Consider the following 13,065-nt stretch of genomic DNA (forward strand, 5'->3'; position numbering starts at 1 on the left):
ATCTTCATGGGTTGGTTCCGTTGGCGTCCGCCATTGTCACGCCGCGGCCAGTTGATTCACTGCCGGTTTGGGTTGCTTGACTGCAGTCTGGACGGGGCATCTACTTCGCCGTCGTTGTCCATTCAAGTCAGGCATATATGCAACGCGGCCTCATTTTCTCGCTCCCCTCTTGGGACCACTTGGCACCGGACCGAGGTTTACGCGACGAAAGTGAGTATTATGTCCGGGCGACCACAGTGAATTATGTTCTTTTTGTGGAAATTTTAATTTTCTAGTGGACGTGAGATGAGTTTACTTTTGGGATTTTGAGGAAGCATTGGATAAGGGTTCGAAATGGTCTTAAATCTTAAAATTTTGCAACCTTCAAACTTCAAAACTTCAAAGTGTGAGTCAAATGTTCAAAAAATCAAATCTTTAAATCTTCATCCTTCAAATCTTGAAATTTTCAAATCTTCACCGATTTATATCTACAAATCTGCGAATCATTGCATCAGACATCTACACAGCTCAAGGTATATAAAAAAGTGTACAAACCCTACCTCAATCGATATTACCTAGTCCCTACGGATTTCCAAACTTTTCTTTTATAAAAATTCACAAACAAATTCAAATGAACCTTGTTCCGCACTTCATTTCAAGAACTCAAAATACTTTTACCCCTCTTCTAGAAGGGTCTACCACACAACAGGAAAAAAACTCATTAAGCATGCAACCTCAAAAATTCGCTCCCAAAGTGCTTTCCCCTTCCAGACTGCTGTTCGGCTTCATTGCTGGCGACGTCCCTGAAAATAGAAAGAAAATCGCGACGGAAAACGAAATCTACATTTCCACACTGATTTCATCATCAAATCAAACAGACCGGGAACGACTTGATAAATACAAAGAGACCGCGTCATCACGCTGGGACGCCCCAAAGGGGTCGCAAGGTGAAAAAGGGGATTGGGTGGAGGGATGAAGTGGGAGAGGAGATATATCAAGTAGAATCTTTCGAGTGTCTCCGGAGGATTTGCCACTTCCCTAGCTGCCTTTGTCTCAAGCTGGTGGTGACACGCTTTGCAGGAAGAAAGATGTTTTCAATCTTTCAAACTTTCAAATTTTCAACATTTCAATCTTTCAATCTTTCAATCTTTTAATCTTTCAATCTTTCAATCTTTCAATCTTTCAATCTTTCAATCTTTCAATCTTTCAATCTTTCAATCTTTCAATCTTTCAATCTTTCAATCTTTCAATCTTTCAATCTTTCAATCTTTCAATCTTTCAATCTTTCAATCTTTCAATCTTTCAATCTTTCAATCTTTCAATCTTTCAATCTTTTAATCTTTCAATCTTTCAATCTTTCAATCTTTCAATCTTTCAATCTTTCAATCTTTCAATCTTTCAATCTTTCAATCTTTCAATCTTTCAATCTTTCAATCTTTCAATCTTTCAATCTTTCAATCTTTCAATCTTTTAATCTTTCAATCTTTCAATCTTTCAATCTTTCAATCTTTCAATCTTTCAATCTTTCAATCTTTTAATCTTTCAATCTTTCAATCTTTCAATCTTTCAATCTTTCAATCTTTCAATCTTTCAATCTTTCAATCTTTCAATCTTTCAATCTTTCAATCTTTCAATCTTTCAATCTTTCAATCTTTCAATCTTTCAATCTTTCAATCTTTCAATCTTTCAATCTTTCAATCTTTCAATCTTTCAATCTTTCAATCTTTCAATCTTTCAATCTTTCAATCTTTCAATCTTTCAATCTTTCAATCTTTCAATCTTTCAATCTTTCAATCTTTCAATCTTTCAATCTTTCAATCTTTCAATCTTTCAATCTTTCAATCTTTCAATCTTTCAATCTTTCAATCTTTCAATCTTTCAATCTTTCAATCTTTCAATCTTTCAATCTTTCAATCTTTCAATCTTTCAATCTTTCAATCTTTCAATCTTTCAATCTTTCAATCTTTCAATCTTTCAATCTTTCAATCTTTCAATCTTTCAATCTTTCAATCTTTCAATCTTTCAATCTTTCAATCTTTCAATCTTTCAATCTTTCAATCTTTCAATCTTTCAATCTTTCAATCTTTCAATCTTTCAATCTTTCAATCTTTCAATCTTTCAATCTTTCAATCTTTCAATCTTTCAATCTTTCAATCTTTCAATCTTTCAATCTTTCAATCTTTTAATCTTTCAATCTTTCAATCTTTCAATCTTTCAATCTTTCAATCTTTCAATCTTAATCGCACAATTACTATATTTCAAGTTTTCTTTCTTGTTCTGTCTTGAAAATTCTCGCGTATTAATGCAACAATAGGTAACCGTGCATATTTTGAGCCAATTCAGAAAAGGTTTAAGGGAGATTGTTGAAGATTGTTTGGGAAAATTCGTAAAAATCTATGGGGGAAATATCATTTAGCCGGCAGGTGCCGCAGGTATCGCTCGAAATTGTCCAAATGTGAGATTCGTGTAGGAAATTTAATTCCCAAAAACTTTGTCCAAGGGTTAAACATTATTCGAGTTGATCATGATGAGTTATTAGCAATGCGTTTAAAAAGTCGATTAATACTTGAAAGTATATTCAGTCCAGACTAGATTTTCCGAAGCCTCAATAATCCTAAGTTTCGATTATCCAAAAGTTTGTATAGGACTTCGGATAATCGAATCATGAACAAAAAAATTGTTTTTTGCAATTCCGTCATGAAACTACTTACTTTTCCTGTCATTCTTGAACGACGAAATAGCCTACTTTTCTGTTCCAAAATAACAGAATTGAATCACAGAGTAATCCAGAGGGAGCACTGAATAGCAACACTTCTCAAAATAAATGCTGAAAAGTTCTTCTTTTCAGCACTCAAATGGGGGCTGAAAAGTTGAACTATTCAGCACTTGTTTCGAAAAGTAACACTTTTCAACTTTTTTTTGGATTTTAACGATTTATTGACAAAAAAAATGAAAATTTGACATAAAATTTCACTCAGTGTGTTTGGAATTGCAAAAAATGTTGTATGGAACTCGTTGCAAAACTTGATTTTTTCAGCACTCTTTGTATTTATCCAACTCGGTGAACCTCGCTGGATAAATGTACGACTCATGCTGAAAAAAACCTCTTTTTGCAACTTGTTGCATAAACTACTATTTTTTGTGTTTTTTTTTAATTTTCTAATTTTAAACATTAATTCGAGTGAGGGCGCCCAAATTTCCCGGGTTTTGAATTTCCCGGGAAACGGAAAAAAATATTTTAGGAATCCTGGGAATTCCCGGGATCCCGGGAAATTTTTAAAATTGTCATAAAATTAATGTTTTCATTATATTTGTTATGTTTATCAGGCTTAAAATCATAGAATTAGCTCAATCATATTGATTGGTGATAATTAACACTTCAATCTTAATAAGGACGACAGTTTATGAACAGCTTAAATGAAATTCAAATTAATTGTTTTTTTTTGTTTTTTTTGTGCTTTGGATTTAAAATGAACTTTAATGTGATTCTAATTAAATAAATCTTATATAAATAAATATATTTCTTTTTTATTTGACATTACCAGAAAATACATAGGAAACCCTTTGCACATTGGTTGTTTTGAATAAATTATTTAGAAATACGACAAGTGCTGGAAAAAACAAATTTTACAACAAGCCGCTTACAATTTTTTTGCAACCCCGAAAAACCGCCTTTCGATTGGATTTTTTGCAGTGTTAAATAAATTCACCGTTAAAATAAAAAAAATATATTGATACTAGTGCTGAAATGTTCAAATTTCACAAAAAAAACTTTTGCAAAAAACATACTTTATCAATTATTTTTAAGTTACTGCCGCCAACTAGGAAAAAACAGGAAATCGGTGTTTTGAGAAATTGTTTTGTTCTGTTCCTATTTTAACCAAAGTAATTCAAAACATCATGCAAAAAAATTGCTAAATAGCTGTCTTAATTCGTTTTATTTGACCTGATTTGCCCACATACAGGTATTTGAGAAAAAAAAATGATTTGTTTTTTTTTCCAAATTTTAAATCATTAATATGCGTAGATATCTCAAACTTTCGGGAATTCCCAGGACAAATAATATAAAAATCCCGGGATTCGAGATTTCCCGGTTTTGGAAAAATACAGGGGATTTTGTTTCTGGAATGCCCGCGATAGGCGCACTAATTCGAGTTCTATGACACCATTTTAGTAAAATTTGAGTTGTTGATTGCCTTTACTGCCCACCATTGAAAAAACGAAATTAAATTAGGCATACCGAATACATTTTTCAGTATTTCAACCACGCCATTTTGGCCGTCATCTTGAATTTGAAAATTCTTTACCACTTAAGATCATTTTTTCAAGATGAGCAATCCAACACAAGAAAACGAGTCAAATTTTATCGAGTCCTTCAGATAATCGAGTCTGGACTGTAAGGGTATATAGCGAGTATAAGAAAGTACGTTTTACTAGTAAAGTCACCAAAAATCAGAATAAATTTTTTAAGCCTTCTCCTCATGTGTTAAATGAATATTATCACCATTTTTTTAGAGAAGAGACTGGTTCCTTAAAAACGCTCTTCCTACCAGGCGCTCAAAACAGCGACGCTATTCATCTTTGTCTTGGCAAGGAAAAGCTTCTTTGGAGCGCTCAAGGTGTACCCCCAAGGAGACGAGTTTCAAGTTGTGCTCAAGATTTTTGAGTAAGCTGAAAGAGGAGGAGGGGAAGAAAAAAAGAAGCAGTGAAACCTGGCAAAAAAAAAACTTTCCTTCTCAACTCACAGTTGTTGGGATTTTGGGACGACTTCCCGGGGAAGCACCTCGTCAGGGAGGTTTTCCTCTCTATATTTGCCAAATCTTGCTTCTTTCGTATTTATTCTACACCCAAACACTTGGCTCCGGGAGATTCGGATCTGCTGTGTACGGTGGAGAGTTTCTTCCAGGCATCTTCCAGGGGAGGGGAAACACTCCAGGATTGGGGACTTGTCGTATTTTTCGCTCAGTTTTCCCCCCTTCCAACCACGGTGTCTCTGACGATGCACATGCGGTGCACACCGGAGGGACTCACGAAGACACAATATATTACCGTAAAACCTGCTCCCCGGGAGGACCGAGGCAGGGTCACATAAGCTGCTGGTGCCCTGGGAAATGTGCTAGTTTTGTGCAAAGAAACTTTAGCTATTTTTTTGTTAGGTACACGGGTTTTCACGGAAGGGAACCGTTTGCGTGTGGAAGGATTTTGTTTTTTTTTTTTCGTTCGCTGAAGGGCAGCGAATTGCATTTAGTATGGAATGCAATTTTCCAAAACGAAAGAAAAATAACATGTTCGGAAAGGCAAAAAACTGGTTCCGTATGTTCAAGTTCTTGCATCGATTCCTTTGTATCTTTTTACTTATGTGTAAAGTTGGGTGAATTTGTTAGTGTCAGTTGTAAAATTAATCAGCTTTTTTGAAGGTCTACACTCAGTTGACTGAGCCACGTAGCCCAGTGGTAACGCTTCCGCTTCATAAACGGTAGATCGGGGTTCAAATCCCGGCTCGGACCAAAACAACTGGCGATCTTTTCCCTTCTGGATTCGATTTCTTAGTAAAGGGAAGGTAGTGTTTTGCACAAACTGGACCTTATCAAGACACCTTAGGAAGAAAACCTATGAGCAACTGCTTTGTAAGGGTCTAGCTCATTTCCCCGAATGACATTTCCCCGAATGCCATTTCCCCGAAAATCATTTCCCCTAATTGGTCACATCCCCGAATACCACTTCCCCTAATCAGCCACATCCCCGAATGCCATTTCCCCGAATATCATTTCCCCTAATCGGCTATATCCCCGAATGCCATTTCCCCTAATCGGCCATTTCCCCGAATGCCATTTCCCCGAAATGACACTTACGCCAATTGCCGTTTATTTAAATTTAAAATTACTCGAATTTGCATATCCCCTAATCATCATTTTCGCTAAAGCCCAATTTTACCGAACAAACAGCTTTTTCGGGTATGCTGATGATCTCGCTGTTGATTAAATGTTGTAAATTGGGTAGTAAAGCCCTTTGTCAATTTTTATGAACAACGGTAAGAAACACGATTGAAAACCATTTCTGATAACTTTTTTTATTCATTTTTATGCAAAAAAAAGTTTTTGACAAGACAACATTTTTCCGATGGATCAACTATGCCCCCCCTGGATCGAGCTGTCAAGTAGGAGCTTTTCTGCCAAGAAGGGCCGTGAAGTGAATTTTTAGAAATTGAATTAAAAATCCCTTTTAAATCCTTTGCGATCGTTCAAAGGGTCATTGTACTTAGTAAAGCTTATTTTTCTTGTGATCAATAATATCACAAATTTATGCTTAATTTTGGGACCCAATTACTAGATTTTTTTTTGTTTAATTAACATTTGTATTCAACCGCATGATTAGATGTTGTTTTTGAGAAATTTGCAAGGAATTTTTTTTCGAATTATGTTCAAGAACGCAAAAATCGAACAAATAGGTACATAAGGCTGGTACAAATTTTTGTTGATTATACTTTTCGCCAAATCACAAACCAGCAATGCGAATAAAATGATCACGAAAATCGCACGGTTTGTTTTCTGAATCATAAAAAATAACAAAATTTCTATTGCATTATTATTATCATGTCTATAAGAAAAAGGTATTTGTTTTTTTTAATAGTCTGTAACAATATTAATTGTATTTGAATGAATAGTACCAAACCTTCCAACACCCCTTCCCCCCTAAAATGCTACGTCTGTTCTGAGTGAAGCCAAAAAGAAAGTTGATCATTCAAGGCCAATACGAACCTTTCAAGAAATATTATACAAGCCATGAAAACTGAAATTATTGACAACCGGAAGAGATTTTTAAAGCAAACAGGTACTGAAGAATTCATCGATAGATGGAGAATTATTGATATCGAGACTATGATGTGATAAAAATTGCCATCATTTTTTTATTCTTACACAGTCGACTCTCTGGTTGTCCATCTTCTCGATATCAATAATTCTCCATCTATCGATGAATTCTTCAGTCCCTGTTTTCTTTAAAAATCTCTTCCGGTTGTCAATAATTTCAGTTTTCATGGCTTACATAGACATTTTTCTTGGCGAAACGAAGCTTTAAAGGGTGTTTGACATTAGTTTGTTTTTGTTTGATGGACGTTGCCATGATTCTCTCCCATAGCTGGGTATCAAGAAAAAAATATTTTCAATCGAGTCTTCATTTTGTATCGTTCTGTAATCTGATGATTCTCTTCCTCGACGGTCCCTTGGATATTGACAAGCAGGGAGTCGACTGTAAAATGCTATTTCCCCGAACGCGGTCAAGCCGAAATGCCCGGTGCCCAGGAGCGCGCGCGCTCCGGGGCACCGGGCATTTTGGCTTGACCGCGTTCGGGGAAATGGCGTTCAGGGAAATGACTATTCAGGGATATGACTAATCGGGTAAATGGCATTCGGGATTGTGGCCCATTCGGGAAAATGGCATTCGGGGATGTGGACGATTAGGGGAAATGGGAAATTCGGGTAAATGGAATTCGGGGAAATGACTATTAGGGGAAGTGTCTTTTCGGGGAAGTGGCATTCGGGGAAATGTCCCTTCGGTAATATGGGTTTCGGGGAAATGTCATAGATTCCTTTGTAAATGCCGGCTCCGATACACTTTACGGGTGTTCCTCTCAGGAACTGGGAAAGATTTACTTTTTTTACTAACTTAACTCAGTGTACAAATATTGAAAATAAAAATATTATATCGCATGCCCGACTCTGCATTGAAACTTCACAAACATCAAATCGGCCAGGCCTACTGCGTAAAGTTAATCACACAGATGTTTCGTTGAATTAGATTGAGTTCGAGTATTAATGTTGCAACACGCAGAAAAATGTTTTTTTAGAATCAGCCTGTACAAGGTTTGTTTCAACAAAAATTTTGTTGAATATAATCAACGCCGATTTTGCGTTGAAACAAACCATGATTTTCTCAATTCCACAAAAATCTTTTGTTGTTTTGAAAAAGTTGCTTTGACGTTTAGCGTTGATTTAACAATAATCTTGATTTTCAAATAAAGGTCATTCCATCTGAAGCGGAACAGCATTTGAAAATTACCCTCTCCGATCCTGCTCAAATTTGGCAGGGCTGTTGATACTATCAAAACATGCAAGAATCCGGAATTTCATCCAAATCGGACCACCCCCTCCATTTTTGTACCTCCCCAAAAAATCGACTTTTTGGCGATTTTTGACCAAACCTCCTAGTTTCAAATGACGATAACTCAGGAACCACAAATCTTAGAGGGTCGGTCTTAGACTAAATTTTGAAGGCAATTGGACGTAGAATCCATTTCCGTGATCAAAATGCTGATTAATTTATTTTTTCTGTCTGTATTGCGCAATTGAAAACTTGAAACGGCCGTATCTCAAAACACCCCAACTTATTTTTTTAATTTGACCTCACCATCGTGTTCCCCGGCCAATTTTACATAAGAATCACTTATCGACAGAAATGAATATGTTTCGTTCCAGAGATATCGAATTTTAAAGTTTTGTGTTTTCGAGATTACCTACATCAGCTTCATTCGCTGCATCTGCTAGAAGCACACAGGCGGGCCGATCAATAACTGCTACCTGGTAATTTATTGAAATAATATTTCATCATAAATAATCTTTACCAAATTGGGCAAAAATTAACTGTATAACACTGTAGGAAACTGAAGTTTAATCGCGAATAATCGCGAAATATCTGCTAAAAAAAATAATGAAATGAATTTCTGTGCTAACCCACAGGACAGAGCAATAACGACACACAGTAAAGGGCAGAATTGGATTCCGACGAAGTGAGCAGGAAAATGCAATTAATCTTGTTAGTAACACTGAACAATAAGTGTACGATACATTATTGAGTAAAAAATATGAATTAAAATGAATAAAATTTGTTGATGCGTTGTACTCTAGTGAAGGACGATCACAAGGAGTAGGTAGGAAAAGGATTTCTGGAAAGTATAAAATTGAAAAATGTAAGCAAATCACTGCTTGTCCCGCCCGTGTGGATCAATCGGACCGCGCACTGGACTCACTATCCAGAGGTCGACGGTTCGAATCCCGCGGCGGGCGCTCTAAAATTCTTTGTGTAAATATGGGTATTCGGCGCCGTCGCTCCGTGCCATACTTTCATACACTTAGGAGCCCAGGGCGGCGAAGTCCTTGTAGATAAAAGGAAGACACTAGTGGTTGGTACTAGCAATGGTGGCCGACAGCTATAAAGTCAACTTCGTTTTTTTCGTTTAAGCAAATCACAAAGTTTGATCTGCTTCAAAGCGGCTAATTCCCCAAATTTAGTTGCGATGATTTCGACACCGTCCGAACAACAGTGTTTTTTTGTTCTATCACGGCTGCTGTCCTCACGTATGAAGATTTTTTTAAATTAAATGTACCTACCTTGACCAAAATCATCTTTCAATCAAATGGAGCTGGCTAACAATATAAAAATTGATTTAATATGATCAATCTGTTAAACCATAAATCCAATTTGCCAAATTATGGTAAAGTGTCAATAGTAAACTATAATAATGATAATAATAATAATAAAGCAGGTTTTGGGGTTTTTGCTGAATGGCACTATTTTGCTACCGCCCACGATAAAGGCCCTAGTCATGGCCTCGGAGGTACTCTGAAACGGTTAGCAACACGTAAAAAAACGGTGCATTCAAAATAACCCAATAAATATTCCTTTCACAAAAATACATTGATCTAGGTAGGTATCAGCCATTTGAATAAATATTTGCGTAAATTTTTTGAAATTTAAATTAAATTATTCATCTCCCAGAACACCAGGTAGCAGTAATTGATCGGCCCGCCTGTGTGCTTCTAGCAGATGCGGCGAATGAAGCTGATGTAGGTAATCTCGAAAACACAGAACTTTAAAATTCGATATCTCTGGAACGAAACATATTCATTTCTGTCGATAAGTGATTCTTATGTAAAATTGGCCGGGAACACGATGGTGAGGTCAAATTAAAAAATAAGTTGGGGTGTTTTGAGATACGGCCGTTTCAAGTTTTCAATTGCGCAATACAGGTAGAAAAAATAAATTAATCAACATTTTGATCACGGAAATGGATTCTACGTCCAATTGCCTTCAAAATTGAGTCTAAGACCGACCCTCTAAGATTTGTGGTTCCTGAGTTATCGTCATTTGAAACTAGGAGGTTTGGTCAAAAATCGCAAAAAAGTAGACTTTTTGGGGAGGTACAAAAATGGAGGGGGTGGTCCGATTTGGATGAAATTCGGGATTCTTGCATGTTTTGATAGTATCAACAGCCCTGCCAAATTTGAGCAGGATCGGAGAGGGTAATTTTCAAATTTGCACTTTTTCGTGCACAGTTGAGATGGAATGACCCAATAAACAAAATGTTTTGTTGATTCAAATATACTTTATTTTTCTACGTGAATGTATTTGCAAAGGTTAACAATACCTGTCGACGGAATCAATATCCATACTACTTCATTAGAAGGGCTGCCCTTGCTCAAGCGACGCAAGCCTAATCAAGTGGAATCATTGTTTACCGAGTATGAACGAGCACAAGTGGCAGCCAAGTGAAACTTTTGTAACCAACGCCATCGATCGGTTTTACCAAATGTGGGGGGAAAACTTACCCATCGACTCAAAACGTTTGCTAACTTCCATCCCACAAATAGCTAGTAACATAATATCGAACCAGTGCCTACACGCGCGTCAATTTATACCGCTTCGTGTCTCGCAGGTTTTCAGAGCAAAAATCTCTCATTATTGTGCGGGAATTTAATAAAAGGTCCTGTTTCCATTCACACTGCTGTGTGTGTGTGTTTGTATAATCATTGATCCTCTCGAGAGCAAACTCAATTAAAAGTTTATTTACCCCAGTTTTGTGTCCTCTCCTGTGGTGGTCGGTTTGGGGTTCAACCATCACCACCACCTTCACCAGTTAGTGCTACGAGTATAATGGAGAGAGCTTGGCTTCGACGTAACGAAACGTTCCAGTGGGGATGCCTTGCGGGTTCAACCCGGGCACAGAAACCCGGAGTATTGACTAAATGCAATTAATAAGAGCAGTTCTCTACGGAATCGGTCTTTTTTGCTTAATTTTAATTTTTGTATTTTTTAATCCGGGTGAAACTTTTTTGGTGCCTTCGGTATGCCCAAAGAAGCCATTTTGCATCATTAGTTTGTCCATATAATTTTCCATACAAATTTGGCAGCTGTCCATACAAAATGATATGTGAAAATTCAAAAATCTGTATCTTTTGAAGGAATTTTTGATCGATTTGGTGTCTTCGGCAAAGTTGTAGGTATGGATATGGACTACACTGAAAAAATGATACACGGTAAAAATTTTGGTGATTTTATTTGGCTTTTGACACAAAAACTTGATTTGCAAAAACACTATTTTTAATTTTTTATTTTTGATATGTTTTAGAGGACATAAAATGCCAACTTTTCAGAAATTTCCAGAATGGGCAAAAAATCTTTGACCGAGTTATGAATTTTTGAATCAATACAGATTTTTTCAAAAAATCGAAATATTGTTCGCAAAAATTTTTCAACATCATTTTTCGATGTAAAATCGAATTTGCAATCAAAAAGTACTTTAGTGAAATTTTGATAAAGTGCACCGTTTTCAAGTTATAACCATTTTAGGTAACTTTTTGAAAATAGTCGCAGTTTTTCATTTTTAAAATTAGTGCCCATGTTTGCCCACTTTTGAAAAAATATTTTGAATAACTGAGAAAATTCTCTATATTTTGCTTTATTGAACTTTGTTGATACGACCCATAGTTGCTGAGATATTGCCATGCAAAGGTTAAAACAGGAAAATTGATGTTTTCTAAGTCTTACCTAAACAACCCACCATTTTCTAATGTCGATATCTCAGCAACTATAAATCCGATTCACAATGTTAAAATATGAAACATTCGTGAAATTTTCCGATCTTTTCGAAAAAAATATTTTTAAAAATTTAAAATCAAGACTAACATTTCAAACGGGCCAAACATTCAATATTACACCCATTTGAAATGTTAGTCTTGATTTTAAATTTTTGAAAATATTTTTTTCGAAGAGATCGGAAAATTTTACGAATGTTTCATGTTTTAACATTGTGAATCGGATTTATAGTTGCTGAGATATCGACATTAGAAAATGGTGGGTTGTTTAGGTAAGACTTAGAAAACATCAATTTTCCTGTTTTTTAACCTTTGCATGGCAATATCTCAGCAACTATGGGTCGTATCAACAAAGTTCAATAAAGCAAAATATAGAGAATTTTCTCAGCTATTCAAAAATATTTTTTTCAAAAGTGGGCAAATATGGGCACTAATTTTAAAAAATGAAAAACTGCGACTATTTTCAAAAAAGTTACCTAAAAATGGTTATAACTTGAAAACGGTGCACTTTATCAAAATTTCACTAAAGTACTTTTTGATTGCAAATTCGATTTTACATCGAAAAATGAAGTTGAAAAATTTTTGCGACCAATATTTCGATTTTTTGAAAAAATCTGTATTGATTCAAAAATTCATAACTCGGTCAAAGATTTTTTGCCCATTCTGGAAATTTCTGAAAAGTTGGCATTTTATGTCCTCTAAAACATATCAAAAAATAAAAAAAATTAAAAATAGTGTTTTTTTGCAAATCAAGTTTTTGTGTCAAAAAGCTAAATAAAAAATCACCAAAATTTTTTTTACCGTGTATCATTTTTTTTCAGTGTAGTCCATATCCATACCTACAACTTTGCCGAAGACACCAAATCGATCAAAAAATTCCTTCAAAAGATACAGATTTTTGAATTTTCATACATCATTTTTGTATGGACAGCTGCCAACTTTGTATGGAAAATTATATGGACAAACTAATGATGCAAAATGGCTTCTTTGGGCATACCGAAGGCACCAAAAAAGTTTCACCCGGATTAAAAAATACAAAAAAAATCGAATGACCGAAATCTCAGAGAATTGCTCATAAGGAACTTTGCCGTGATGAAATACCTTTGCGCTTTCCACTAAAACGGTTGAGCGGTTGGCGTAAATAAAAATAAAGCTAAAATCTTTTTTTTTTCTTTTCCTTTAATTCATTTCAGGTAAGCAATCTCGATCCTGATGT

At 35.6% G+C, this 13,065-nt stretch overlaps 1 protein-coding gene across 1 annotated transcript in view; it reads left to right on the forward strand.

The window, feature by feature from the left end:
* Positions 1–13,065, forward strand: part of LOC6047426 (amyloid-beta-like protein) — a 182,508-nt gene that overhangs the window by 50,920 nt on the left and 118,523 nt on the right.

Source organism: Culex quinquefasciatus, chromosome 3 (genome assembly GCF_015732765.1).
Source record: "Culex quinquefasciatus strain JHB chromosome 3, VPISU_Cqui_1.0_pri_paternal, whole genome shotgun sequence".
In the NCBI taxonomy this organism is placed as follows: domain Eukaryota; kingdom Metazoa; phylum Arthropoda; class Insecta; order Diptera; family Culicidae; genus Culex; species Culex quinquefasciatus.